At 42.8% G+C, this 25415-nt stretch overlaps 1 protein-coding gene across 4 annotated transcripts in view; it reads left to right on the top strand.

The window, feature by feature from the left end:
- Nucleotides 1-83: 83 nt before the first annotated feature.
- TAOK3 (TAO kinase 3) overlaps nucleotides 84-25415 on the top strand; it is a 73892-nt gene continuing 48560 nt past the window's right edge. For 2 of the 4 annotated variants that reach the window (XM_033518057.1, XM_033518053.1), the window contains exon 1: nucleotides 84-243. The gene's annotated coding sequence lies outside the window, so the exon portion shown is untranslated. Of the gene's footprint in view, nucleotides 244-11700; nucleotides 11836-12682; nucleotides 12704-25415 lie in introns of those variants that run through there. The other 2 variants (XM_033518055.1, XM_033518054.1) reach the window with 2 other exon arrangements.

The following is a 25415-nucleotide window of genomic DNA, read 5'->3' as shown; positions in this document are numbered from 1 at the left end:
ATCGAGCGCCGATGGCGCGGGCGGCGCGCTCCGTGAGGCGGCGCAGCTCAGCGGCCCGGCCTGAGCTGCCAGGCGGAGTAGCCGAGCGCCGAGCGGGGCCGGGCAGGAAGCGACGGTGACGGGCACGGCCCGGCGGACACGCTCCGTCCCCCTCTCCTTCTCCTCCTCCTTCTTCTCCTCCTCTCCTCGTCCCTCCCCGCCCGGGCCCCGCGGACGTGGCTCGTTGCCGCCGGCCGGCACCAGGTGAGGCACCGGCAGTGGGAGCGGCGCCGCTGACAGGCGGGTCCCGCCGGGGCGCGGAGGGCAGGGGGCAGCGCTGGGGCTGGCAGCGTGTTTGGGGCTAAAAGAGGCACTTTGCGGACCGCTCGGTGCCGGTTGTCCCGGGGTGTCTTATGGCGGGGTCCGCCCGGGGCTGCTCGGGGTCGGGGCAGCTCCCGCGGGGCTGCGAGTGTGGGGTGTGAGGGTCTGAGAGAGCCCGGCCGGGGGCAGGACGAGGGCAGCTGCCCCGCACCTCGTGCCGGGGGACCGGGAACAGCCGCTCCTTCTTGCCCTTCTTCTTTCGCTCCCTCGTTCCTTGCCTCTCTCCCGTGTGCCGGGAGCTGTCCCCGCGAGCTCTGTGCAAGTCGGAGCTCCGGCAGAGCAGCCCCGAGCGGACGGGAACGCCCCGGCTGGAGCGTGAGGAGAGGAGGGAGAGCGGCCGCCTGCCGTCACCTGGAGCCGGGCACGGCTCGGGCGCTGCTCCGCTGGGATTACCCCGAGATCCGTCTGTGAGCTGGAATGTGACCTGGGGAATTCAGGGGAACAGGGAGCTGCGTTTCTGTCAGCTTTGAGCGGAGTTGGAAGCAGTGACGTAGGTCTGGTGCGAGCAGATGTCTCTGTCCTTTTAATGACACGGGGAAATGATTTGCTGTAGGTGCTGGATGCCATCGAGCAGCACTCGTACTTGCGTGGGAAGGAGAAGGAAGGAGGACACGAGGCAAGTACTAAGCCTTCAGAATTTTGTTTTATAAATACATCTCCTCGTGTCTCCTCACCCCCCTTCCCCAGGAACGTGAGTGGAATGAATTCCTTAATCCTACAACTACGGCAGTTCTAAACTTAAGTAGCCACTGAGCAGCCCTGGTCGCATCCTGGTTTTCCCTGGTCACTTCCTGAGCCTGGGCAGAACTGAGCAGCTCCGTGCTGGGTTTGCTGTCCCCAGCTGGGCTGTTCTCCCCAGGATGGAGGAGAAGCCGGTGGGACACTGCTCTGGGAGGTGTATGGAATGCTGGGCTTACACAGTCCAGCAGCAGCTCCGTGTTTGTTTAAAAACAGCAAAGCAGGCGGTGCTGATTCTGGCCCTGGTTGTGCCAGAAGGATTTTGAATCCCCCTGCCCATCTTTGTGGCTAGTGATCCACATAAGAAGGTGGAAGCAGTCAGGGTTCTGGATCCATGTGGATACTGTTCCACAGAACACAGGGTGATTTAAAGTTACTGGGTACAGTAGTGCTGGCCATGGTTTGTGGTGCTTATGTTTTTTGAGAATAAATCTGCTCCAGTCTGTTCCCCAAGGTCTGTTGACATATTTTAGCAAATGTTTAAAATGCTGCCGTGCTGGGAGTGATGCAGCTTGTTTTGCCAGTGGTCATTATTTTGATGCATCCCATACCAGATTTACCAGAGGACACGTGTTGTTGTTTCTGTGTTGATAGTGGATTGTTTGTGAAGAGAGATAATACACCATGCTAGTCCTCTCTATGAGCTTAAAATTGGGCTATTTCTGGTAGGTAGCTATTTTTGCATTCTCAGGGCTGGTATAACAATATAGGGCATGTTTTAAATGTAAACACCTCTCTGCAATCTCTTTTAACAATGAGCTTCGTACAGATGTTTGATGATTCTTTCATGCACCCACAGTGAGGCTGCAAACTGTTCCTGTCTAGATAAATGCCTCATTTATCAAATCCAGATTTCTTATTTGCTGTCCAGCTCATCATATAACTTCCTCTGGCATCTGATTTGAGGAAACCTTGAGCTGAGTTGTTTCCATCCACCCCTCTCTGTATGAGGCCTTACAGATTGCAAACTAATTCTTGTTCGTGTGTGTGCATTCCTTACACTGATTCTCTGCAAGTGCTTCCCTTTTCCATTGTTGCATCATTATCAGTTAAAAAGGATCTTAGCAAGTCAAAGCTTTTAAAGATGAGATATTTCTACTTGTGTGCGTTCTAAATGTGGCTCTTGCATCAAGGGGTTTTACTGTTAGATTTCTTTTCCATAATGTGTTGCTGGATGGGGGAAACTTTCAGCAGAAATGAGGTCTGTTCCTTCTGAGTAACCTGCTGTCTTCTTTTAAAGGAAAAACCCTGTTTGTATGGATAAGGGCTGGAGTTTGCTGGACTGCTGGGGAGCAGAGGAGGAGCAGGGACAGGGCAGTGGTCAGTGAGTTTGGACCAGGAACACAGACTTGTTGTTTTTTCCTCTTACAGGTTTTTGTTCCAGGTTGTTCTGTAGCCTTGTGAGATGCTGCAACATCCAGGTTATGAGAAATGCCAGGGAAGGAGTTGTTTGTGGAACACTTTAAATTTTATTTATTTGTTGCTTTTTGCACAAAAAAAGGTGTCTAAAGTTAATGTTTTTAATAGAAAATACATATTTTGTTTTAAGACAGAGCTCAAAGTCTTTTAATAGGACCCCTCTACAGTTCAGTCACAGCATTTACAGCAAACTAACTTTGAGTAAAAGTGCAATTTTAGCATCAAAGGTATTGAAGAAGTAGATTTCTATAAAATTCTGTTTCAGCATGTGCTCAGCTTTGTTAATAGACGTGCTTTCACACATCAGAAAAAAATTCAAAAAGTGAACCCAAAAGAGTATTTTGTTTTATGCTTATTATTTTCAATCTACTTCCTCATTTGAAGGCCATTGATTAAACCAGAAGTTTCTGATTGCCCTTGGCTGTGTAATAACTGTGATGCAATTGCCTGGTGCCTGCTTGGTCATCAGTTCTTCCAGGGGCAGCTGAGTGAGTTTCCCTGACAGTCTTTTTATCACTCCCTGAAATCAGCTTTGGCAGCTTTGATTTTTCTGAGTGAAGTGTGTTTTGGAAGGTATTGATCTGGTAAATTTAAGGTTCTCTCTGGGTAAGAAGAAGGAAGTGTCCCCTCTGGTTTTTACGTGGCCAGCACAGGTTGTGACTTTTCATTGTGATCGTGTAGTGGGCATCATTTAAAAGTTATCACTGGCATTGTGTGCTGGGAACTCTTATCTGTGAGAGCCTCAGCTCCTCATTAATGAGGAGGAAAGTTGAAATAGAAATTAAATTAATTGGGTGTGGTCATCCATCTCTTGAGCTACTGAAGGATGTTGGATATCCGAATTATTAATGGCATTGTGGCAGCTTCTCAATTGTTATAAAGCCCCACTTCCAGCATTAAAGAGCAGTGTTCCTAACATGGCATGTTGTCCTTATTCTGTAGAACAAAACCATGGGAATTCACTTCTAACATCCTGTTGGAAATATGAAAAATACGTATTTTTAAGGATCAGTAGATTTTGCTCTGAGATTCAAGAAATCTGGAGTACTGCTAATATTTGTTTTTAAATTATTTTTTAATTTATTTAAATTAATTAAATACTGAAATTAGTCTGGCTAATAAGTTTGCTCTTATTCAGGATGGCAATGAGCATGTTGGATTTGAGTAGGTTGGAAGATTCCTTGTTTATATGCTCATGTTTGTGTCACAAATTGTTAGTTTAATTTGTAAGGGCAGGGAAATTTCAAATTTAATATAGGGAGCTTACAAAACAAGTTTGTCTGAGTTGCTAATGAACTAGGCACTTATGCCCTTGGACAGGTAATAGCTTGATGTTGATGTAATTACTTTTTTTCCCCACCCTGAATATTAGGTCAAACTGGACTCTGGTTGATTTAGAATTTAATGCAGCCAGTCATTCCATGGGACCGTGTGGTCACTTGTGGTCCTTCCTTGGCTACTAAAGGCTTTCAAATAGGGACATTCTCCCAGCATGGCCTCCATTTGCACCTCTTCCTGCTGTCACTGTTAATTATGATGCTGGATTAATGAGAGCCCAAGAAATTCCTCAAAAGAAGGGCAAATGATGACCTTGGTGTTCCACGAGTTTGATTTGGGATGAGCAGGTTTTGTGCTGCAGGTGACAGTCTTTGGGAACAGAGAGAAAAAAAAGCTGTTTGCACTTGCCTAAGGAAATTGTCACTGTGAGAGTGGAGATGTTAACCCAAAACCCTGGATAAACCATCCACTTCCAGCTGCATTCCCCTGGAGTCTAAAACACGTACATGGGTTTGGTTTGGGTTTCTTACTTTTCTACAAACTACTCCCCAGGATGCTGTGGTGCAGAACCTGGCACTGGGAGGAATGAATCTTGTATTCAATGTATGTATTTCCACATATATCAAGCAGTTTAGGATGAAAGGGGTTGGGAGTACCAGGTACCATCAACATTTTGTGAGCAGGATGTCATTATTAGACTGGAACTGGTGAATGTGTGCCAAACGTTGTGGCAAGTCTGTTTTTAGAGAGATGCAGACTGTGTTCACTTCCTACATTAAACCTCATTCTCCTCTAATTTTTATATGTGAGCTGTGATTCTGTTGCACAGAATCTGGCATAATATTGAGCAGATTTATTTAGGGTTGCCCTTGAACATTGTGAGCATTTAAGCCAGATTTACAGGAACACAGTCAGTGATGATTCATGTTGAGATGATGTTTTTCTCCCTTGTAATGGAACATATGGGACTACGTAGCATATGGTACCACTGAAAATTGTTAAACGTGGAGCATTGATTTATTACACAGCAGAAAGGGTTGGGGTTTTCAGTCTAACACTGAGCAGAAAACTTGTAAACAGCTCTGGCTGTTGGTTTGTATTGGGTGCACTACTGTGTTGTGTGGTAATTTCAAAGCATTCTTTTAAATGGCAGCAGAATGCTTCCAAAAGTTGTGTGTCTGCCCTTTTACTATGGTACAGTCTTGCCCTGTGGGATGACAGCTTAAAAAAACCGAAAAAAAAATAAAAATCCTTTTTCTCTCAGATGGGAAGCAGAGGTATTCAAATGTGTAAATAGTTTTCTTCCAGCCTTACTATCCAAAACACCTTCTTTCTGTGTTTTGTTAGGAGTTTTTTTGTCTTTATGTGACTTCTGGAGGGTTGTTTTGTTGGTTTTTTTTTTTTTTACTGAGTCAGGGAGAGGAAACAAACACACACCTTCGTCCTTGCAGTGCACAAGGGAAAGTGGACTAAGGTGCAGCTGCAGAGAACATAAATTCCAGTCACCTATTTCCTTGTGCTCACCTGTATTTCTTAACTATTCATCTTTGGATGATTGTAATCTCTCCAGAGCAGGCATTGCTTCTGCTCTGGCTCTGTAGGGTCTTGCTGCAGGGTAACTGAAGCTCCCAGGTACTGTGGTCATACAGGTAATTAATGGCTAGACATAAATGTTTATTGATTAAGCTTTTTCAGAAATGATTTAAGCAAGAATCTTCATTTAAACCTTAGAATGGTGCTTGTGTTTGTCTTTTTTTCTAATGATTCAACTTATTTGTACATCTTTAAGTACTGATTCAAACAGACTTTATACTAAATTTGCTTTTGTTAGGCCAAAAGTACATAATTTAGGAAGAATATATATTGTAAATTTTTGGGGTTATAATCAGAGGAACCTTTTTTCCTCCTTGATTAGTGACAATCTGCCTCTCAGTTCAGGGTTTGTGTGTCTCTGCTTATTCTTCCTGGTTCAGGTAAAGTTTGAATATGCTGTGCCCTTTAGAATGGCAACAAGTATTTGACATCATTAAAAACTGCTGTTATTTAATAAAAGGAAGTCATATCTACCCTTGAGGGAATTAACTAATGACCTCTTGTTAACCATCGCCTTCAGGATCTTAGATCCTCCCTTCGCTTGCCTCATCCTTAGTCATAGATTGGAAGAGGAAAACAGGCTTTTTTCCCTCCCTCCCAGCTCTTGAGTTTCTCAACTGGAGATGAACTGATGGTTGACCTAAACCCTGTGAGGACACTGAAGTGGGGACCACACTTCCTTTCCCCTTGTGGAACATCCTGCTGGTGTTAAACCTCACACAGCATCTCAATTAGCTCCAATTCCCAGCCTTAGCCTGCACATGAAATATTTTTTTAAAAGCATTAGCCCAAATGAATTCTAATTTCTAGCATTTTTAATCTCAACACTGGTAGTGCTGTCAGTTTTAGCTCTTCAGAAGAGGGGAAAAACATTTCTTATCTGGAAAGTATGCGAGTGGCAGAGCAGATAAGATAATTGAGCCCTAAATGTGAGCTGGGATGGAAACAGGCTCTGTTGAGAGTCAGGTCTCATCCGCTGTGCCACAGTCCAGTGGTGCTTTAATGCATAATAATCCAGGGAGTTTGGTCTTCCTGGGCAGGACACAGAGAATTTTATCTCTGCTGCTTTTTCATTAAGAGACACGAGCCTTTAGTTGCAGTGTGGGATGTTCACGTTCCCAGAGTCAGGAGTTTGCTGTCATTTGGAAAACAGACAGCCAAAAATAGGATTTTATGGCTCTCCTGCCTGTAACAACAGTTAGCTGCTAAAGTGAGGAACAGAAATAAAAAACCTTCCAATTTGTTGTTCCGCTCGGGCAGCTTTTTCTCAAAATTTCTTGTGTGCTTTTTATCTGTGGTGTCTTTCCTCTGTGGAGGATCCCCACAGAAGATAACAAGTTTTCCATTTCCAGCTCTTGGACTGAGAGCTCCTGTTGTGGTTTAGAGGTTGTGTGTTCAGCACTTGGGCATGGCCCACATGGGTGGGAGGGAGAAGCACAGGCACCTAAACCAGAATAAATGAGTACTTTTTGTGCTACACAAAGCCTTATTTTTCTTGTGTTTGCTTTAACTCTGCTTTTGTAGTTTTCCACTTGGTATCATAGGGTTGGCTTACTAAAAAGTACATTACTTCAAATTAATTTAGACTCTTACAGAATGAGACAGAATAAGAGGGGTTTTTGTTGCAAAAATCAGTATTTGCCTTAGTATTCTGTGGCAGGAATTGTAGCCCAGGAGTTAGATCTGCTGCAGGTATTGAAGCTGTAGTGCAGAAAAAGATCTGCTGCTTTGTAGTGCCATATGGAAATGCCATAAATCAAAATATATCTCACTTAAGCATTTGAGACGTGCAGAAATTACAGTTAAATGTGTGATAATTCAGTCTGAGCAGTTTGAATGATTAACTTGGACAAATGCTCCAGATTTTAGGTGTGTTGGGCACCTTTTCTACATTACAGTTCTTGTGTCACAGGGAGATTTCTGCCAGTCTGACTTGGTACCTTAAAGCAGCAGAAAGTTGCTGACTCAGGCTTGTTGTTAATTTGCTTTTTCCTGCCTACCTGAGTATTTTACAGCAACGCTGTTTATGTTTTTGGAGCAATCTGATATTTTTTGATATGCTGAGCCCAAACCAGAGGAGGTAGAACAAGACACTGGTCTGATCTTGGGCAGTTTGTGCTGGATCCAGGCTCTGGGGACATCCAGGGAGGCAGAGGGATGGGATCCCAGTCCCAGTGCTGTGCAAGCTGGTGCTCGGAGCCCCAGGCTACCAGTGCAGCTCTGCTGGTGTTTAAGGTCATCTCCTTGCAAATATTTTAGCAAGGCTTATATTCAAATGCTATTTATAAGACCAGACTAATTTCTTTCCTCCTAATGATGGCCTTTTGGTTGATGACAGGGCTGGAATCTGGAAGATCTGGATTCTGTATGCCACTAGTCACTGTGTATCCACAGGGAAGTTGTTTGCCAGCTTTCTGCCTCACTTTTTATCTCTACTTAAACGAAAAAAAAAATAAAGCTTGACTAATACTTGCCTCACAGGCTGTGAGAGCACAGTTAGCAGCCTCATGCTGTAAGATCTTTGGAAAACACTGTAGGAATTTTCAAGGGGCTTATTATGGTTAAGGTCCTGCAATGAGAGAACTGGTTAAGCCTGGGTTATTGTTAGACCATTCATTAGGGAGCCTTAACAGCTCTGATAGTGGCTGTTCCCTGGCTTCACCTGCAATTACCCTGGGTAGATGCAGGCTGCTGCAATTCCAGAGCTCTGGAGTGGTCTGGAGCAGAACTGGAGCATATGCAGGGATGTTGGAGCCTGCCTTGAGCGGTCGCTGCGATTTCACGGCTGGCTTTGCATGCAGGTCATGCCGTAGCCTCAGTGAATTTTGGCAGTTCAGCATCTTGATGATGACTTATTCTGCCACTAGTGAGCCCTTAGCACCTTCATGCCAAAAGAAATGCTATATAATCAGCTGAGTTTTTCCTGTGTGTCTGCCTAACTCGGAATTTGCCCTGCTTTTGCTTTGTAAATTGAACGATTTTTATTTTTTTTTAAGGTTTTGTATTCAGATTTAACCGAGGAAAGACTTTTCTAAAAGGCTGACACGATTTGCTGTATGTTCATTGTTCAGTGTTTTAAAATCTACATGGACAAGTATCCCTGCCTTAAAAAGTGGGGGAAAATCCCAAGCAGAAGGTTTGTATTGAGGCACTGACAATATTGACTAGATGATGATAGAAGTATTCCCAAACATAAATTGGTATTTCATATTTCAGGTATACAGTGGCTTTTTTAAATGTTAGGCCGTGGCCCCATATGACAGAAATCACGTGAAGGTAAAAAGTTACTTCATAATATGAAATCCTATTTATTGTTTAAGTGTGAGAATTACTTGCAGGGTATAACCAAGATCCTAAAGTTAGAAAAGGAAGCACCAGTTTATATTCATTGTCTACAAATAGACTGTTTCATTAACACAAATGGAGGAGAGTTTGTTTGTTTTTTTCTTCAGGAAGATCATTATTTTGAGTACACAGAGCAGCACAAGAGAAGCCTTTCTGAGCACCTGGCTTCCAAAGCCATCCAGGGAATTTGTGGTGGGTGTTTAAAAAATAAAAGATTTCAGTTTAAAAAGCGTTTGGCTCCTGGTGTCAGGGCCTCCCCATCCAGAGAGCGTTTGCAGCTGCCTGTCAGTGAAGCTGTGGGTGAGAGCCTCGAGGGCGTGGAGAGAGGAAGTCAGAAAACTTTCATATTTATGATCTCTGTCTCTGAACAAAGGGGACGCTTAATTGGTGTCATCATTCATAAATTAGGAAGTCTTGCAGAGCAGAGCTGAAAGGCTGAGGGGCAGGATAAAACCCCCTCTGTGTCCTGTGCCTTTGTATTCCAGCAGCTTGGAAATTGTGTCAGAGATGGAATTGTGGAGGTGAGGAGTTCCCACTCGCCCTGGCAGGAGGAACTTCCCAGTGCTGATGCCACAGAAGCACCAGGGTTTGCTGCTGTGTTTGTAGCAGGGGGATGTGGGGCAAAATCTGCTCCCCCAGTTGAGCAGTGAGCGAAGAAACCTCCCAAAGTTCATTTTCTTAATGATATTAGCACCATGCTCTAACCAACTGAGCTAAAAAGCAGGGGATTTAACCAGCAAAGGGCAAAGGCTGGTGCTAGGAGGTGGCCAGGGAGCTGTGTGTGCGCAGTGGGAAGGTTTTGGTTCCTGTTTGGGGATGTCCACACCCTGCCCAGGCTGCTGTGCCCAGCAGGTATCGTTCCCTCTGGAGCAGGATGGTGCCAGCTCTGTGACCTGGATCCTTCTCCTGGCCTGTGTGGGGGTTTGTTGGGCTTTTTGGTGTCAGGGCATCAGTAGAACAAAAATGACTATTTTTAAAATTTTGATTCCATAAACTGTCACGTGGTGTGTTCTGCCTTCTCAGGGGATTATCTTTATGCCAAACAGGGGTTTTCTTGTCCAGGCATTTGTGTGCTGCCTTGTTTTTTGGTTAGGTCAGGGGAGAACACTTTGCCTTTTTATTGGGAGCTTGCAAAGATTTTGGGGGATCTTTGCTGCTTTTGTAGGTTACTCTAATGTCGTGGACCACCTTTGAGTGGGATATCCACACAACTGAGTTTTAGTTTTACATTATCCTACGTTTCCTTTTTTTTTTTTCCTCTCCTCCCCCCACTATTGCTATCATCCTTTGTGTTCTATGTACTAAAAGTAAAGATCAGCTATGCCTTAAAATGTCCTCCTAAAGAGGTTGCATGTTCAGGGGTTTGATCCCTGTATTGGCATAGGATTGAGATAAATGAATGTGCTAATATTCTAAAGTGAGGTTGGATAAAAAAAAAGAATGAGTTAATGAGACATCTGGGTGGAGGGAGCAAACCTCAAATGAAAATTGCTTTTCTGTTTTACTACAGTCAAAATATTTTGAAATTAAAAGCAAAACAGAAGCTGAGTAAATTGATATTTTTATTTTTTTTTTTAACCACTTGTACTTAGAGCTTATTTTATGTAATTACTGGGGCGTGACTTTAAGTTCTGGGCAGAACTTTGTGGCTTGTTAGCATCGGGTTGAGCCTCTGATGTTGCAATGAAGAAGGAAGTGAACGTGTGTCTGCTTGGGGAGGGGAGTGCAAAGCACTTCTGCCTGCCTGCATAAGGTGGGAATTGCAGCTAGTTGGGTATTTTTAGCTTTGGAATACCTGAATGTGAATTTTGGTTTTTTTCTTGTTAATCAGAGTGGTAAATTAAGCTCTCAGTTACTGTTTTAAAGAGTTTTGGGTTTTTTTCATACCAAAATACACTAAACACATGAGTTCTTCACCCCAATTTTATTCATTAATGATTTTAAGGGTTTTTTTTAAACCTCCAAAGCTGCAGGACTGGGTGTGATACATTTCCCAAGTGTCTCTATTTTCTGTTGGTTTTTGCAGCTGTGCATCCATGGTAAGGACAGAGGCATAATAAAGATTGCAGGGAGAGGTGAGGCTTTATAGATCAACCTCTGTTTCTCCAACTTAATTAAAGAAAAAAAAAGTAAAAATAATGCATCTGATTTTGTTCTCCCCTTGTAAAAACATGCAGCAATAAGGACTTTTTCCTGTGTTGGAGGGAGAGGCAGAAGATAGCCTCAGTTTCCATCAGTATTTTCCAGTCATTTGCTGTAACAGTGATTCACTTCTGTTCAGTTGTTCATCCTGGCCTGAGGTGAGACATATAGAATGTTTCTATTTTAAGCTCTTCAGCATAATGGATGAATAAATTCACCCTTCCTAGGCTGGTTTTTACCACAGTGGGTGAGCTTTCCTTCCTGGGATCTCTGTTTTGCTGTGCTGGCCTAAAATACTCGCCCTCTGAAAGCTCTTGGTGTGCTGTCAACATCGGTGGAAGAAAATGTTCTGACCGTTTTGCTTCAGGGTTGCTGATCTTAAACTTTACTGTTAAAAATAACAAGTTTTCTGAAGGCAAACTATGATGTTTTCCTGGCTCTCTGCCTCTTAATATTGATGTGATTAAATGCCACCAAAACTCAGCAATCCTTAGGTCGAGTGCATAGCCACGTGCATTCATTTGTTGTAGTATTAATAGTGGTTATTCCAGCTTTCTCAAAGAAAATTAAGGGTTTTTTCCTAAATGGAAGTAGCCACACTAAGTAGCACACAAGCAGTTTATGTACCAAGGTATAGAATTTTGAGGTTATTTTCGTACTGCTTTAAACTGTCTCATGCTGACTCAGTTTGGCTGTAAAAGGCTGAAGTCTTGTTATCTAGAGGAAGTTTTTTTTTTCCTCCTGGTAGAATAGGTGTGTGCTGGAGATCAGTTTTTCTCTATGACCAGAACATTTTTGTATGTTGATCTTGAAGGATCTGCTTTCCCCAAATACCTTTTCACTCCCTGAGCTTTGGGATTAGTCTCTTTGCCAGTGTTGATGGTGGCCCTTTCACATTTTCTGTTGAAGAAGCTGTAATGAAGTCTGGAGTATCTGATCTGAAATCAGACAGACCTGATGGTAAATGCTTTCAATTATGGCTTCAATAAATCCATGCTGGGAGGAAGGACAGGGCTAAAAGGCATTTCCAGGCTGCTTGTGGCAGATGTACCTTCAACCTTCTGAATTTCTTGTAGCTTTTCCAGGATATTTCTACAGTAATTGGGGAATATTCCACTGTTTTCAGAAACAGCTTTAAAATGCTATCCTCTCTCCTAAATTAGATGCCAAATAATGCATTTACTGAATTGAATCAAGAAACCTCTGATGGTTCAAATGGAAATCTTGAGCCCATGTGTAAGGCTGCCAAATTTATCTGCTGAGGTGTGGAACTCGGAGTGAAAGAGCTCTGCTGCCTGTGTTGGGCCTGACTTAAACCCAGATCCCAAAAACCATACCAGAACACAAATCAAACTTTGCTGTGGAATTAGTTTGAAAAGCTTTTCCTGGCTTGTATCTAATTTTAATGATGATACATTTTAATTTGCTGTCAAAAACATGCTTCAGATGAATACAATGCCCTTCTCTTTATGTGCTGGTCATCTTGTTCTTTGTCCTTAAAGTGCCTGGGCTCTGTGTGTCCCTGTTTGGGAAGATAGTGCAGCCTTTTGAAGGACACGTTTTCTGTGCCGCCTTTAAAATCTCTCGGGTTTGTTGAGTGTTTGCCTTGGGTTACCCTTTGAGAGATTTACAGGGTGGTTTGTATTTGTTTTGACTGTTACTTTATCTCACTTTCTCAGTAAGTCCAGTCTCTTCTGGCCATGGGTGATAGGAGGGGAGGATGAGGAAGTTCTGGGAGCCTGTGTTTGGAATGCTGTGCTTCAGGGTGCATGCCTGGATTCTTTTCCTTAGCCTTCGAGTAGATTCTATGATTGAAAGAGCTGTAAAGGTACTGTGATGATGGAAATGAATGAAATGCTTAAATGTCTTAATCACTGAGATGTGAAACGTCCTTTCTGCTTGTACTTCCCTATGTGTTCCTGTGTATTGGCTAATCTTTGGTGACAAAACACTCCTTGTCCTGCCCTTGCACAGCAAAGGGGCTTCCTCAGCTCATTTATTAATTTTTAAGCTTGATACTGACATTTCACTTCCCAGTTTGGACGCTGTTTCACACTGCAGACACAGAAGTCAGAGGTCATATTTACAGTGTAGTGGTTGGTTCATATCCCCATGGCAGGCTGGGGGTTGTTTGCCTGTGTGCTGTTCTGCACACGCTGTGGGAATTGTTGTGTCTTCCTGAATAACACTCACACAGCAGTGATGGACATAAAATGGGTTTTAAAACACAATATAGATGTGGCAGTGCTCTCACATTCAGTTCTTTACCAGAGCTATGAATGATGCAGTGCTGAGAGCTGGTGGTCTGTACATTGAAGGGTTCATGCAGATGCATTTCTGGGTGAGCTGCTGTGGTGTTTAAGAAGCATTTTAAAGCTGTACATGTTTTGTGTGTGTATAGTGGGGTACCTGAATCATACTCTGTGAAAAAGAGCATTTTTAATCTACGTATTCATCCAGGGCCAGCACAGGTAAAATCTTTGGTTCCTCCTTTTATCCAGGCTAGGTGGGTGCTGAGGTGCAATGTAGGATTCCTGTGAGAATAATTCGGTCTGTGCAATGCTGTGCTGAGAACTGAGCTGTTCCTGCATCCCATCAGGGCCCCTCAGGGATGCTGTGCTTCATGGGCACTGGCAGCTGAAACTCAAATTGGGGCAGCCAGGTCACTGCACGGATTCTGCAGATGTTCCCAAGGTGGAGCTTCTGGCCACGACTGACCTCGTGTGCCCAGCAGCCCTTATTGCTTGGAGACACTGCTGGATCTTAACCTTGGTTTGGAACATCAGTTCCTGCAGTTCTTGGGAGCAGCAGTGCTTTGCTTGTCTCCATCAAACAGTTAAGCTATTTAGAAGCCACAGTTTTAATCTTTATGGAGAAGGAAATGGGAGTGTTGCAAGCACACCTTATATAATGCACACAATTACTGACATTACCCACGCTCCTCATACTGGTACCAACTCCTGGGCATGCAGCTGGCACTTCCCCAGAAAGATGACACATGACAAATGGGTTATGGCCATTTTGCTGAGCAGGTTTCCTGTAACAGCTGCCCATGAGCTGCTCTTCAGACTCCTGGAGGTCTCTGACAAATCTGGTTTGGTTTGTGTTTCAGCAGCGCTTCCTGTAGGATAACTTAAAATGCATAAGGGCAAATGGAGGCCACTGAATGCACAGGCCTGTCTGTGCTCTTTCCTGTTGCTTCAGGGAATTTGGATTTGTGTTTTTGGGAAAGCAGGAGGGACCTGGGAATTGAGTAGATTTGTGGACATAGAAGTTTTGGTTATAATACTCTGATTTTGTGTCTTCATCTCCTCTTTGTAGCACTGATTGCAGATAGAAACAAGACACTATATTAATATGATTGTGTGGATCCACGTCTGTGGATTCTGCTTTGGTACTGAATGAGTGCTGCTGTGCAATTGAAGGCCAGTCTGAAAAGGAAGACATTCTGATAAAATTGATACTTTCCTGCAGAACTAAAACCAGCTATGGATTCTTGCAGCCTAGTCTGTGCCTTACTTTATTGCTGCTAAATGGAGTGATCTGATACTTCAGAAAAAAACCCTTAATTTAGTGTAAATATTTGCAAAGAGTCCAGCTTTACTTTATATCAGGTGTTTTCTGAAAAGCCCTTGACCAGAACTCTTCTAAAGAAAATTCAGTGTCTGGGGAAAAAAATTGAGTTTAGGTGATGTCTGATGCTGGCAAGGGGAAAGGGTTCTGTGAGTGCTGGGGAAAACTCTGTGTATTAGTAATTCTCTTTGTCCTTCTTGACATACTGCTGCTAATTCATTATAATAACATGGCAGAAACAGGTGCCACATTTAGCTAACCTAGGTGGAAATGTGGATTTAAGTTCATGCTTGGAGAAATTGATTGTCAGTATAAATATTGCAGATAATTGGGTGGTGTCACAATTCACCTAAAGTTTTGTCTTTAGAGAGCTGAGGACTGGTCTAGGGTTGCAAAGGGAGCCTGCATGAGTTTGGGGATTCATTCACAGTAAAACCAAACTCTCACTTCTGGATTTATCCCTTTATTGGAATAGCAAATAGTTTTTTGTCCTCAAACCCAGGGCTTGTGACCCTCTTTGCAGTCCCTTCCTTGGTGAAAATTAGTGACTCTTGCTGTTCTGTGTCCATGGTCTTGTGTAAGCAGATAGCCTTCCAGTTTCTGGTTTGTGGTGGATTTGTTTTAGGCTCTCTCCATTGATGAATGAGGATGTGACTTTCAGGTATTCAAAAGTGAGGTGGAATTTCTCTTTTGTCCTACTGGATTTTTATCAAGAGTCCTGGTAACTCAAGAAGGCCATGGTGTACTCTCTGAAGGTGAGACTGCTGCTGTTTGGTAATTCTAGGAGCCCCAGGCCTTATCTGGAAGGGTTATTAGTTGGCTGCTTGCACACAAATGTCTGAGCTCTCATCAGATTAGAAGTCAAACCCAAAAATTTGTCTTTAGCTTGAAATACATAACCAGTGCTCCAAAACCACCCGAATTGCAGTCCTACATCCATTCACTTTCTTTGCAGCTGTTTTGATCATGGACTAAAAATACTGAAATTGATCAACACAGTACAAAATAATTTCCTGAGTTTGGGTTAGACCTTGAATTTTTTTGGCCTAGCAAAAGACTCAGTACCTGCTAAGTAGGAACTTGTTCTGTGCTGTCAGTGAGGCTGTGTCCCTTCCTTGGAGGTCATGTGGTAACGTGACCTGACTCTCAAAATCCAAATTATTCTGGCTTACCTCAAACCTCAGGTAAGTTTAAATTTTTCACATCACAGTAGTAACTTGCTTGGAAGTGAGAGGTGGACATGACCAGGATGCTTTTAAGTTGAGGGTTTACTCCAGAGGCCAGTTTAGAGGCAGCACTGCTGTGGATGTGTCCTCTGAGAGGCTTTTGTGGGGCTGCCACACGTCTGAGTGAGGGGACAGTGACAGATCCAGTGCTGGCAGAGTGACACAAAGCACCTCTGTGATTGGGAACATCTGGGAATGCAGGAAACAGTGTGGCTGTTGGAAATGAGGCAATTCTAGTCTGGTGTTCTGGAGTGAAGTCAGATGGTGAGAAGGAGTTTGGTCCTCTCTAGTTCTGTCTAAAACAGAAGGTGCAGGGGGACAGTTGAGATTATTTAAGGTTTGGGGAGGGACAGATGTGATAAGAGATTATAGAGTTAATGATGCAGCACTTGAACATGGAGGCAAGTGCTGTAGGGTGCTGCTTTGTTGCATGTTTACTTCTCTTCTTTAAAATGTCCTCAAATTCCTGCAACTTATTTGAATTAGTTTCTCTTCTTCCAGTCTGTTCTGACCTTTAATGTTTCCTGGCAAAATTTACGTTGCATTCAAATTAAGCTGGGGAATATTTTCCCAAAACCATCTTTCTAATTGTAATCTCTTACTTGAAATCTGCAAGCAAGTATGTTAAATATAATGTACATTTATTGATGGAAGTTATTTCTTATTTGTGTGGGTGTTACATACAGTCACATCACTGTTTCAATCACTGGCTGCCTGACTGGTTCCTAGAAAATACAGGGGAATTTCCTACCATGACTCATCTTGGAAGTAGCAGATGCTGCACGCTCTCAAGCTGTGTATGGTAGCTCTGGAGTCTCAATAAATTTAATTGAGTGTTGGGGACACAAAAATATATTGGATTACTGTAATGATTACATACTGCTACTATTTATCCCTTTTTAATGAGGATGCTTAAGCAAAATCTTTATAAAGGTGATGGTGCTTTCTTCCCTTTCTGTCCTGTGGCACTGCACTGAAAACGTGTTTCTGCTTTGAAATTTTAGTTTTACCCTACTGTTACTGAGGGGTGACTCTGTTTTTAGTACTTTATAATTCCAAGAAACCTTCCCCATATTTTTATTTTTCTTTTTTTTTGGTTTTTACACTTTTGAAAGTGACCCCTGAGCCACATGTCTCTCACAAGCAGTTCCAGTCCCTGAGCAGCAGCAGATTGTGTTGCTGGTGGTGGGTCTGTGCTGCTGGGGAGTTGCTGGGTACCTGCTGATCCCAGATCCGGAGATGAGTGTGGGATGCTGTGCCACAGCCAGCAGGCTCACACGGGCCTCGTGGGTTTGCCTCCAGTGGGGTCACACTGGGATGTGCAGCAGCACAAGGAGGATGGGATTGAACACCAGTCCTAGAACTGCCCTGCTGGGATGTCCAGCGTGCTGGGAATTGAAGAGACAAGGAGCTGCTGGGCTGGAGGTGCCTGGCAGGGAACACAGCTCCCTCCTGCCATGGAGGAGACGGGAGGGTGGAGGAGGCGAGGACAGAGGCGGTTTGAAGGGATATGGAAGGGAGTGGCTCTCCTGCAAGCTGAACGTGCCAGATGAGATACCCAGCTCTGGCTGGTGGAGTCTCAGGATCAGTTCTCATTTCAGCATTATCCAAATAAACCCAACCTGCTGCTTCAGCAGCTGATGTTTCTTCCCGTGTGGAAGTCTGGATTCCCACGGTGCTCCGGAGGAGCCCCAGAGCGTCAGTGGAGTGCTGTCGTGTCCAGACCCAAAGACTTCAAAATCCAAAGATCCTTATGGTTTGTCCTTTTCCATAGCCAAGTGAGGGCTGGCTTGCTGAGAGTAAAGTGTAAAGCTTTGGGAAGCAGTGGAATGCCAGGCTGTTTGTGTACAGGGCTCTGTGGGATGCTCTTATCCACATCTGTTGTGTAGAAGCTGTAGGACCTGGAAACACAGGATCACCTCATGCTTGGGGAAAACTCCCTGAATTTACTCCCTTGACTGCCCAGGATGTGTAGTATTTATCTTCCTGATGTGTCTAAGGAGTCTTGGGGACTCATTCTCAGTAAAACCAAACTCTCACTTCTGGATTTATCCCTTTATTGGGATAGCAAATAGTTTTTTTGGGTCAAAAAACTCAGGGCTCAAACCCAGGGGTTGTGACCCTCTTTGCAGTCCCTTCCTTGGTGAAAATTTTAAAATATAGTCTTAATTAAAACTTCTTAATCAAAATTTTAAAATACAGTCTTATGACTATATTTTAAGGTGGGGCTCATCAGGTTGGGGAGGTCTCCCATCATGGTGTTGGGAGCTAATCTGGAACTGAACAGAAAAACACTGGCCTGGTTTCTCAGCCCTGGATTTTGGGTGGCAGTTCCTTTGTTCAGAAACAGAAATGGGCAATGTGTGCCTTATCTTCCTGGGCAAGCAGTGAAGTACTGAGAAAGGATGGAATTACACTGTTACTTGAGGTTTTCCTGGCAGAAGGGTGAGTCCTTTAATGCTTTTCTTATTCAGGATCCCACGGAGCGGTGCCTGCTCTGGATTGCAGAAATGGGTTTTTGCTGTAGTGGCCCAGGAGCCAGCAGCAGCTCTCAGTGGGAAACTGCAGCACTGGAACCAGTTTGGCCAAGGAGCTGGTTCTGCAAAGCCAGGCCCAGCTGGTGGATCCCTGCCCCAGCCTGGGTAGGTGGGACAGGGAGGGGGCCCCGTGCCTGGAAAAGAGGAAGCCTGGAGCTGAACCTCGGCGAGCTGCACTTCCCTAGAGAGCAAGATGAGGAGAGGCAGTTCCTCTGCTGGGCTTCATCTATGATTAATGGAGAGCTTAAGCACAGTATAGGCTTGCTCTGTAACCTTGCTGTGCTCCTCATATTCTCTGGGAAAGTTTGCTTCTCACCAAAGGAACTGAGTTTTTCCAACAGCATCCCCTCAAATGCTTGGAACTTTCTGTGTTTGAGTTTGCAAGATAAATTCTGTGTTTTTTTCTGATATTTATTTTTTCCAAAGTCACATAATGCTTAAATTTGGCTGGGTGAGAAGTATTCATATCTGGTGTGTTTTGTTTGTATACAAATATTCCATGGTTTTCCCCTGTAGTTATGCTTTTGAAGGTGTTGATTCTTTCCAGCATTATAAAGAAAGATCACCAAAATGTATAATTATTTAGTACAAGAAGCTTTAGCAGAAGAGTTCAGTGCAGCTTCCCCTGAGGGCTTTCCATCCTTGGAGGCAGCAGCTTTAAAATTATATGTGTAAAACTCGGGGTAGCTCTTCTAAGACCATTCTTGTTGTCGTATTAGATTTGGTTATGCATTTGTACTAGGTACTGGTTAGTTAGGAAGACTCATAAAGGAGTTTTTTCCCTATTCTTCCTGTCTAGAATATCCTTTTCTAGGAGCCAAGAAACTCCTGTACAGTAATGACCCTGAGCCAGTCCCAAAGTCCCCTGAGCTCCTTCAGAATTTTCAGCTGACATGACCATAAAGTAAAAAGACTGAAAATTGTCATGAATTCATTAGTTAATACTAGAATTTTTCATTCCTTTGATTAGTGGCAATATGCCTCAGTCTGCAGAAAAACATATTTCATTCACAGAGTGTCTCAGCTGTGCTTAAAATTAACCAGAACAAAATAATGAGGCCTGCAATTGAGAAGCTGTCCCCAACTAAAAATATTCCTCACTTAGACGATGGGATTGGATTCTTTCATAGTTTTACTACAAATATCCCCTTAGGCTCATTATGCCTTGGATGCTGAATCCATAAAATAAGGCTGTTAATATGTATATGAGGCACCAAGTAGTGCTGGAGACTTTCAAAAACTGGTAATTCCTTCATTTATTCATAAAGCAGGGAGCATAACTCTTGAAATTTTGATCAGATGCCAGTTCCTTCAGTAGCCACTCGATCCAGAAACCTTTTTATAGCTGTGCTAACATCTCTGAGGACTGTTAGGCTTAATTAATGTTTAAGACTCTTGTACAGAACATGTCAGGAAAAGGGAAGCTCTTCTGAGGGAGCATGGGGAGGCAGGTGGGAATTTGCCTTCCCACTCCCTGAAGCCAAAGGATTGTACCAGCATTTGAGTAAGTTTCTGTCTATTCTCTCACTTAAAAATAACCCTTTCTGCATTTTTGTGGAGAATTACTGTTATTTGTGGTGTTGAATTGACAGATGTGTATACAGAATCCTTCACATGCACTTTGTTTTAGATATTTAAAAACAATTCTAGGTTATTAAAAAAAACCAGAATGGCCTTACTTAGAGTATATAACTGTCACAAAAAAGAAGGCTCTTTTCTATGGTATGAGGATGGCTAAGCCTGATGAAATGGTTCTGAAAATGTTCACTGTCAGGCAAAACACTTTAATTTCTCCCATCTGCAGAAAAAAAAATATTTATATTCTCTGAAGGGTCAAGTGAGGGGACCATTTCACTGGGAAACTGAACATCTTTTTCTTGTACATAAACTTGTTATGGATCCAAAAATGAGTATTTTCTCGTAAGCACTGACATGTCCCTGCACAAATATCTTCAGGGCTGTATAGAATATCATCATCAAACAGCAGAAAACCTTTATCCTGTGGGCATGTCTGGTGCTTCTGGGGCTACAGTGGGGTTGGGTGATATTTTTTATCAGGAGAAAATTGGCTTCATCTATTGATATGTTGCTTAACAAAGGCATCAAACCCCTCAAACTCTGCTCTTCTTCCTCAACACACACTTCCCCAAAATCTAAGTTACAAAAGGTAAATGGAAAAGAAAGTGTAATCACAAGGTAGGAGTGGTTGAATAGATCTTTGTATATTTTTAACCAGGAGAAAAAAAAAAAAAGTTGTATTATTTCAGAAGAATTTGCCTTTAATGCTCTGAAGGGTGTATTTTTGTGGTTTAGAACTCTGTATCTCACATAAATACATTCCTTAGAGGAATTTAAGCTGAGTATCCATCCCCTGAACAGGTGAGGTTCTCACCATGAACTGAGAGGAGAATGAAATGTGGGAATACAGGAGATTTATCCAGCCCTGCTGCTGGGGAGGGACATCAGTCTATCTTAATAGAAAGAAGAACTGGAATAGACTGACGTAAATGACTGATTTTTTTCTGATTTAAGTCCAACAACATTGCCTGCAGGGGAAAACACTGTTGGCAGAGGCATTCCCAGTGATGAAAGCTTTACTGTAGCAGTTAAGATTAGTTGTCTTTAGACAAAAACCTCATGTTTTATTTAATATCCATTCAGGCTTTTTTTTTTTTTCCCCCTTGGTTAAAAAGGTAACAAGTAGGGCATCAAGATCATATCAATGAATGAACACTGTAGATGTTTTATTCAGCAAAAAGACCATTTTGGTTTCTCTTAGAAAAGTTTAATTGCTTAATTGCATGAGATATAAGATTATGATACTGAAATTCTAGTACAGCCTTCAAAGCCTGCTTTGTTTAGCATTGCTTTCAAGGCAAGGTTTGCAGGAAAGAAATGCAGTGGAGTTTTGTTTTTTAATAGAAAATGGGGAATTTCTGTCAGAAGTCAAGACTGAAAATCAAGGATGCCCAGCCTTATCTGGTGGTCTTGAGCTCTGGGTTTTTCCCCTGCAAAGCCAGCCTTGCTAGAGCAGAGGATGTAAATAAGCACTTGTGTAACCAGGGCCTTGCTCACACTGTCATGGTGGCTTGGAGCCATTTTATCTCCATATCTGTCCAAATAAACAAAGTTTAAGTGGTCAAGTGATGCCTGAACATCTCTCTGTGGAAAGCACTGGGCTTTAGCCGCTCAAGTGGCTCTGAGAAAGTTGTTTAGATCGAATTAGGAAATTGTGGGACACTGGGATGCTTCATGGCAGTATTTGTCATGTTTTACCTCTGGCCATGGTCAAGTGTAGTTGTTTGTCAGTGGGGACCACTCCTGAGCCAGCCTTGGTGGTGGCAGGATCCAAGGAATGCTGCTTGAGGTTTTGATCTGTGTTTTATCTACAGCAACCATACTTCAAATGGCTCTGATTCCCAGAACATCCTTGGAATAAGTTTGACAGTTCCAGGGAGCCCTAGAAATTATAACTGGAATTTGTCTGTTAGATGAAAACAAATCCACAGAGAGGAAAAAGAGGTTTTTCCTTTGCTTTCTGCAGAAAATTGCCACAGAGATATGAAATAGATCAAGAGTTTTTATTCATTATCTTCAGCTGTCACTCTAGACGTTAAAATACACTGAAGTGCCATTTCAAGTAGAACTATAATATTTGGCAAGGATAATTTTTTCCCAGGAACAATAAACATGGCTTAAAACAGGATTTTTGTTACTTGTCAGGGTACCAAGCAGGTTTGGAGTCAGATGGTTTGAGCAGGTGTATGGAAAGGAGAGAAAAGAGGGAAGTGAGGAGGGAACGTGCTGGATTGCTGTGGGAGTCTGCCAGGGATTTACTGTGAAATTCTGGATCGAGAGAGAACTCCTGAAGTAAATCCATAGGGAAATGGTGTGTGCTGCACTTGTGTGTGATTGAGGAGGATGCTGAACTGGATCTCCTGAGGAATGGGGACAAAACCCTGGGAGGAGCTGCTGGGATTCTGCCGTGGTCCTGGGCTTGGGCAGCCCTCGTGGGCTCAGTTATCAGTGAGCTCTTCATTCTGAGCCTTGCACTCAGTATTGCAAATGGGTGAATTCATTGATTGAGAAGGTTTTGTTGCTATAATCAGATAGAAACATGTAATATTTTTATGTCCATCCATACTTTTGGCCGTGGCTTCTTGTCATTGCGTTTTTCCCAACACTCCATTTGCCTGTTTTTGACTGCCTCTGCCTGCTGAGCAGATGTTTTCAGAGAGCTGTCTGCAGCAACCCCCAGGTCTTTTTCCTGTGTGGTTACAATTAATTTAAAATTCAGCAATGTGTAGAGTAGCTGAAAATATTACTACTGCTGTCTGTTAGCCTATTTTTGTATCAAATGCATTTCAGCAGCCCCTGTTCTGCTGCTGAGGTCTCTCAGGTCTCAGCCACTCAAGGTGGACCTGGCTGTGTGTGTTTTTAACATAATGATTGATCCCCACTGCTATGAATTGATATTATCTACAAGATAAGTGACTGAAACCCTTTTGGTGGTGCTAATTCAATATACACAAATCTGTGTCATTACCCAGCAGCCGCCTCAAAAATAGAAAACTGCTCAATGGCTTTCTTGGTGGCGATTCAATATAGTAAATTATCATTAGAGCAAAATTAAAGCTCAGTCATATCTTAGAGCAGTCTCCACATGGTTCTTCCTGTGCAGTGTTTGCCAATAAGCCTGGATTTTTGTTAGCCATTGAACACACATTCCAACATCAGCTGCCAGTTCCTTGGCTTCTCATGCAGAAATAGAAATGTTTCTAAATTATGGTGGCCTTTCATTTTGCTTTGCTATCCTTTTCATTATATTTTCTTGTTTTAATGATGTTTCTGACCTGAATGTCTCTTGCCTGTCCCCCCTGTCCTCAAATGCCATAAGTGTCCATCCCTGGCACCCACAGAAGCTCCTGTTGTCCCCACAGCCCCCCTCCCAAACGCTGTCACTTGGTATTTTTGTGCAGCCATCTGATGTGATTTGGGGACACAGAAGCTGGGCCAGCAGTGAGGAAGTTTGACCCTCCCCTCCTGATGGCTTCCTCTCCTGGGCTCTGAGTCTTCAGATGTCTCCATCAGTGACCAGAAAATTCAACTGAAGCTTTGATAATGTTTTCTCCAAGTGATACCCGTGGTGTCTTTTGCAGCATCCGTTTTTCATTTTTTGGGAATTCCAGCAGACAGAAATGCACTCACTGTTTGTGCTAAAAGCTTTTCTAGTTGGTTGGAAGGGAAATGCTGCTTGCCTGATTATGTTCATATCATAGCAAATTGCTCTGCTGAAGTACCTCATAAAATTCTCTGTTTCCATGGTGATTTACCTTCCACTTTTCCTAAAAGGACCCACTAGGTCCTGGGAGACAGACTACTTTCCTTGCCTGTGAGAAGATTAGTCACATCCCTTATTTTCCCCTTAGTTCTGCCTTGTTTTCTTTACACCAAGTACTTTTACTGATCCTTTTTTTTTCCTCTGCCTTTAACATTCTGAAATATTAAATCTCAGCACATTAAAGCTCAGCTGAGGCTGCCCCTGTGCACGAGGATGCAGCGCTGAAACTTGAATTTGGAATTTCGAGTGGAAAAATGAAATTTAAGCATAGATTATTTAAAATAAGAATTAAAGTCACAGTTAAAACTGTGTAGTGATTCTTCAGTGCTGCAATTCTAATTTAAAAAATAGGGAAGAGAGAATGCTGAGGGGACAGGTGACACATCCTAATCCAGGTGACTTTCTCCTTGTCCCTGCTTCTACCAACCTCCCTTTGGTGGAAAAAAACCCTGTATTTGCCTGAAGAAGGCTCTGACTTGAGCTACAAATTTAAGTTCATTTTACACATCTGATTCTAGTGCTCAGTGAAGCAAATTTTTGTTTGCCTTCCAGTTCTTATTTAAAATTGTAATTTTTCTGCATTAAAGCAACATTAAGGGCCTTTTCTGACCTGATGAAACCCAAGATGACAAAACTTAAGGCTGAAATCACAGACCTAGACCTCTCAGTTATCCAGTTATTTAAAGAGTCTCTGGGTGCTGTATATTCTCATTTAATGGGAATAATGACATGCTGTGGTAGCTGCAATTTCAGTCTTAACTCAGAATTTTTTTTATCTGCTAAAGCAGAATAGTTGTTTCAGTTTAGAATTGTGCAGGATTTTGGTTTGGGGGTTTTTTTTGTTTGTGGTTTTGGGGTTTTTTGGGGATTTCTTTGTTGATATTCTTTCTTAGCTTTATTTTGGAACTTGTAGTGGGTATATTTGACAATAAAATAAGTTTTTCTTCCTTTTTTTTCCCTTAATTTTCTTTTTAAATTTTCTTTCCCTCCCCCCCATCACATGTGATCCCCCTTATAGCCTCCTACCTGCAAGGAACCATTCATTATTCCATGTTATACCCCTGCCTGAAAACTGGCATCGTTCACTGTGGGGTTTTTTTCCATCTCAACAGTCTCTGTCATGCTGTTTAGGGGGGGTTTGCTGTATTGTGGCAGGAAAAAATCTATTTATTACTTTCTTAACTATGATACTTTGGTATTTTCATGATAGCTGTGCTAACTTGTGCGTGCAGTTAAGGGCTGTAATTGTCATAAGGGTGTTAAAATGATCCTGAAGAAGGGGGATCCTTGAGGGGGCTGGATTAAAAAACCATGTGATGACTGATGCAGCAAACTTTGTGAATTCTTTGTGATTAAAAGCTGCACGTGATCTTTCTCCTTTCCAGACTTTCAGCCATCCAGTGCTCTTTTCATAAAGAATAAACACTCTCTTCTTGGACACAGTTATTAGATGATAATAATGAGATTTTGGATGTTAGCCACTCATGTTTCACTTCTATCCGTGGCTTTTACTAATGGCCATAAAAATTGGAGGTTGCAAAAGAATAAACTTAAAAAGCCAGTGGGTAAGTCACATAATATTAATGACTGATATTTCCTTGGCTGGTACCTGCTGGACTAAGTCTGTCTTCCTTTAATAATAATATTCCCAAGCGAACTGGAGGTTTTTGGGTTTCCCAAATAAGCTTTTTCTCCTTTAACTCCACTCCTGAAGCAGACTTTGGCACCGGAATGAAACAGGTGTAGCCATTTCTGATGGTACCAGCGTGGAACAAATACCTGTTATTTATGTTAATGGTTGCAGTTGTGCCTATAAATAGGTCAGGAGGAGAGCTGGATGTGCTGGAGTCACAGGCAGAGCAG

Source organism: Parus major, chromosome 15 (assembly GCF_001522545.3).
Source record: "Parus major isolate Abel chromosome 15, Parus_major1.1, whole genome shotgun sequence".
Classification (NCBI taxonomy): Eukaryota; Metazoa; Chordata; class Aves; order Passeriformes; family Paridae; genus Parus; species Parus major.
This window is presented reverse-complemented; position numbering and strand designations above follow the sequence as displayed.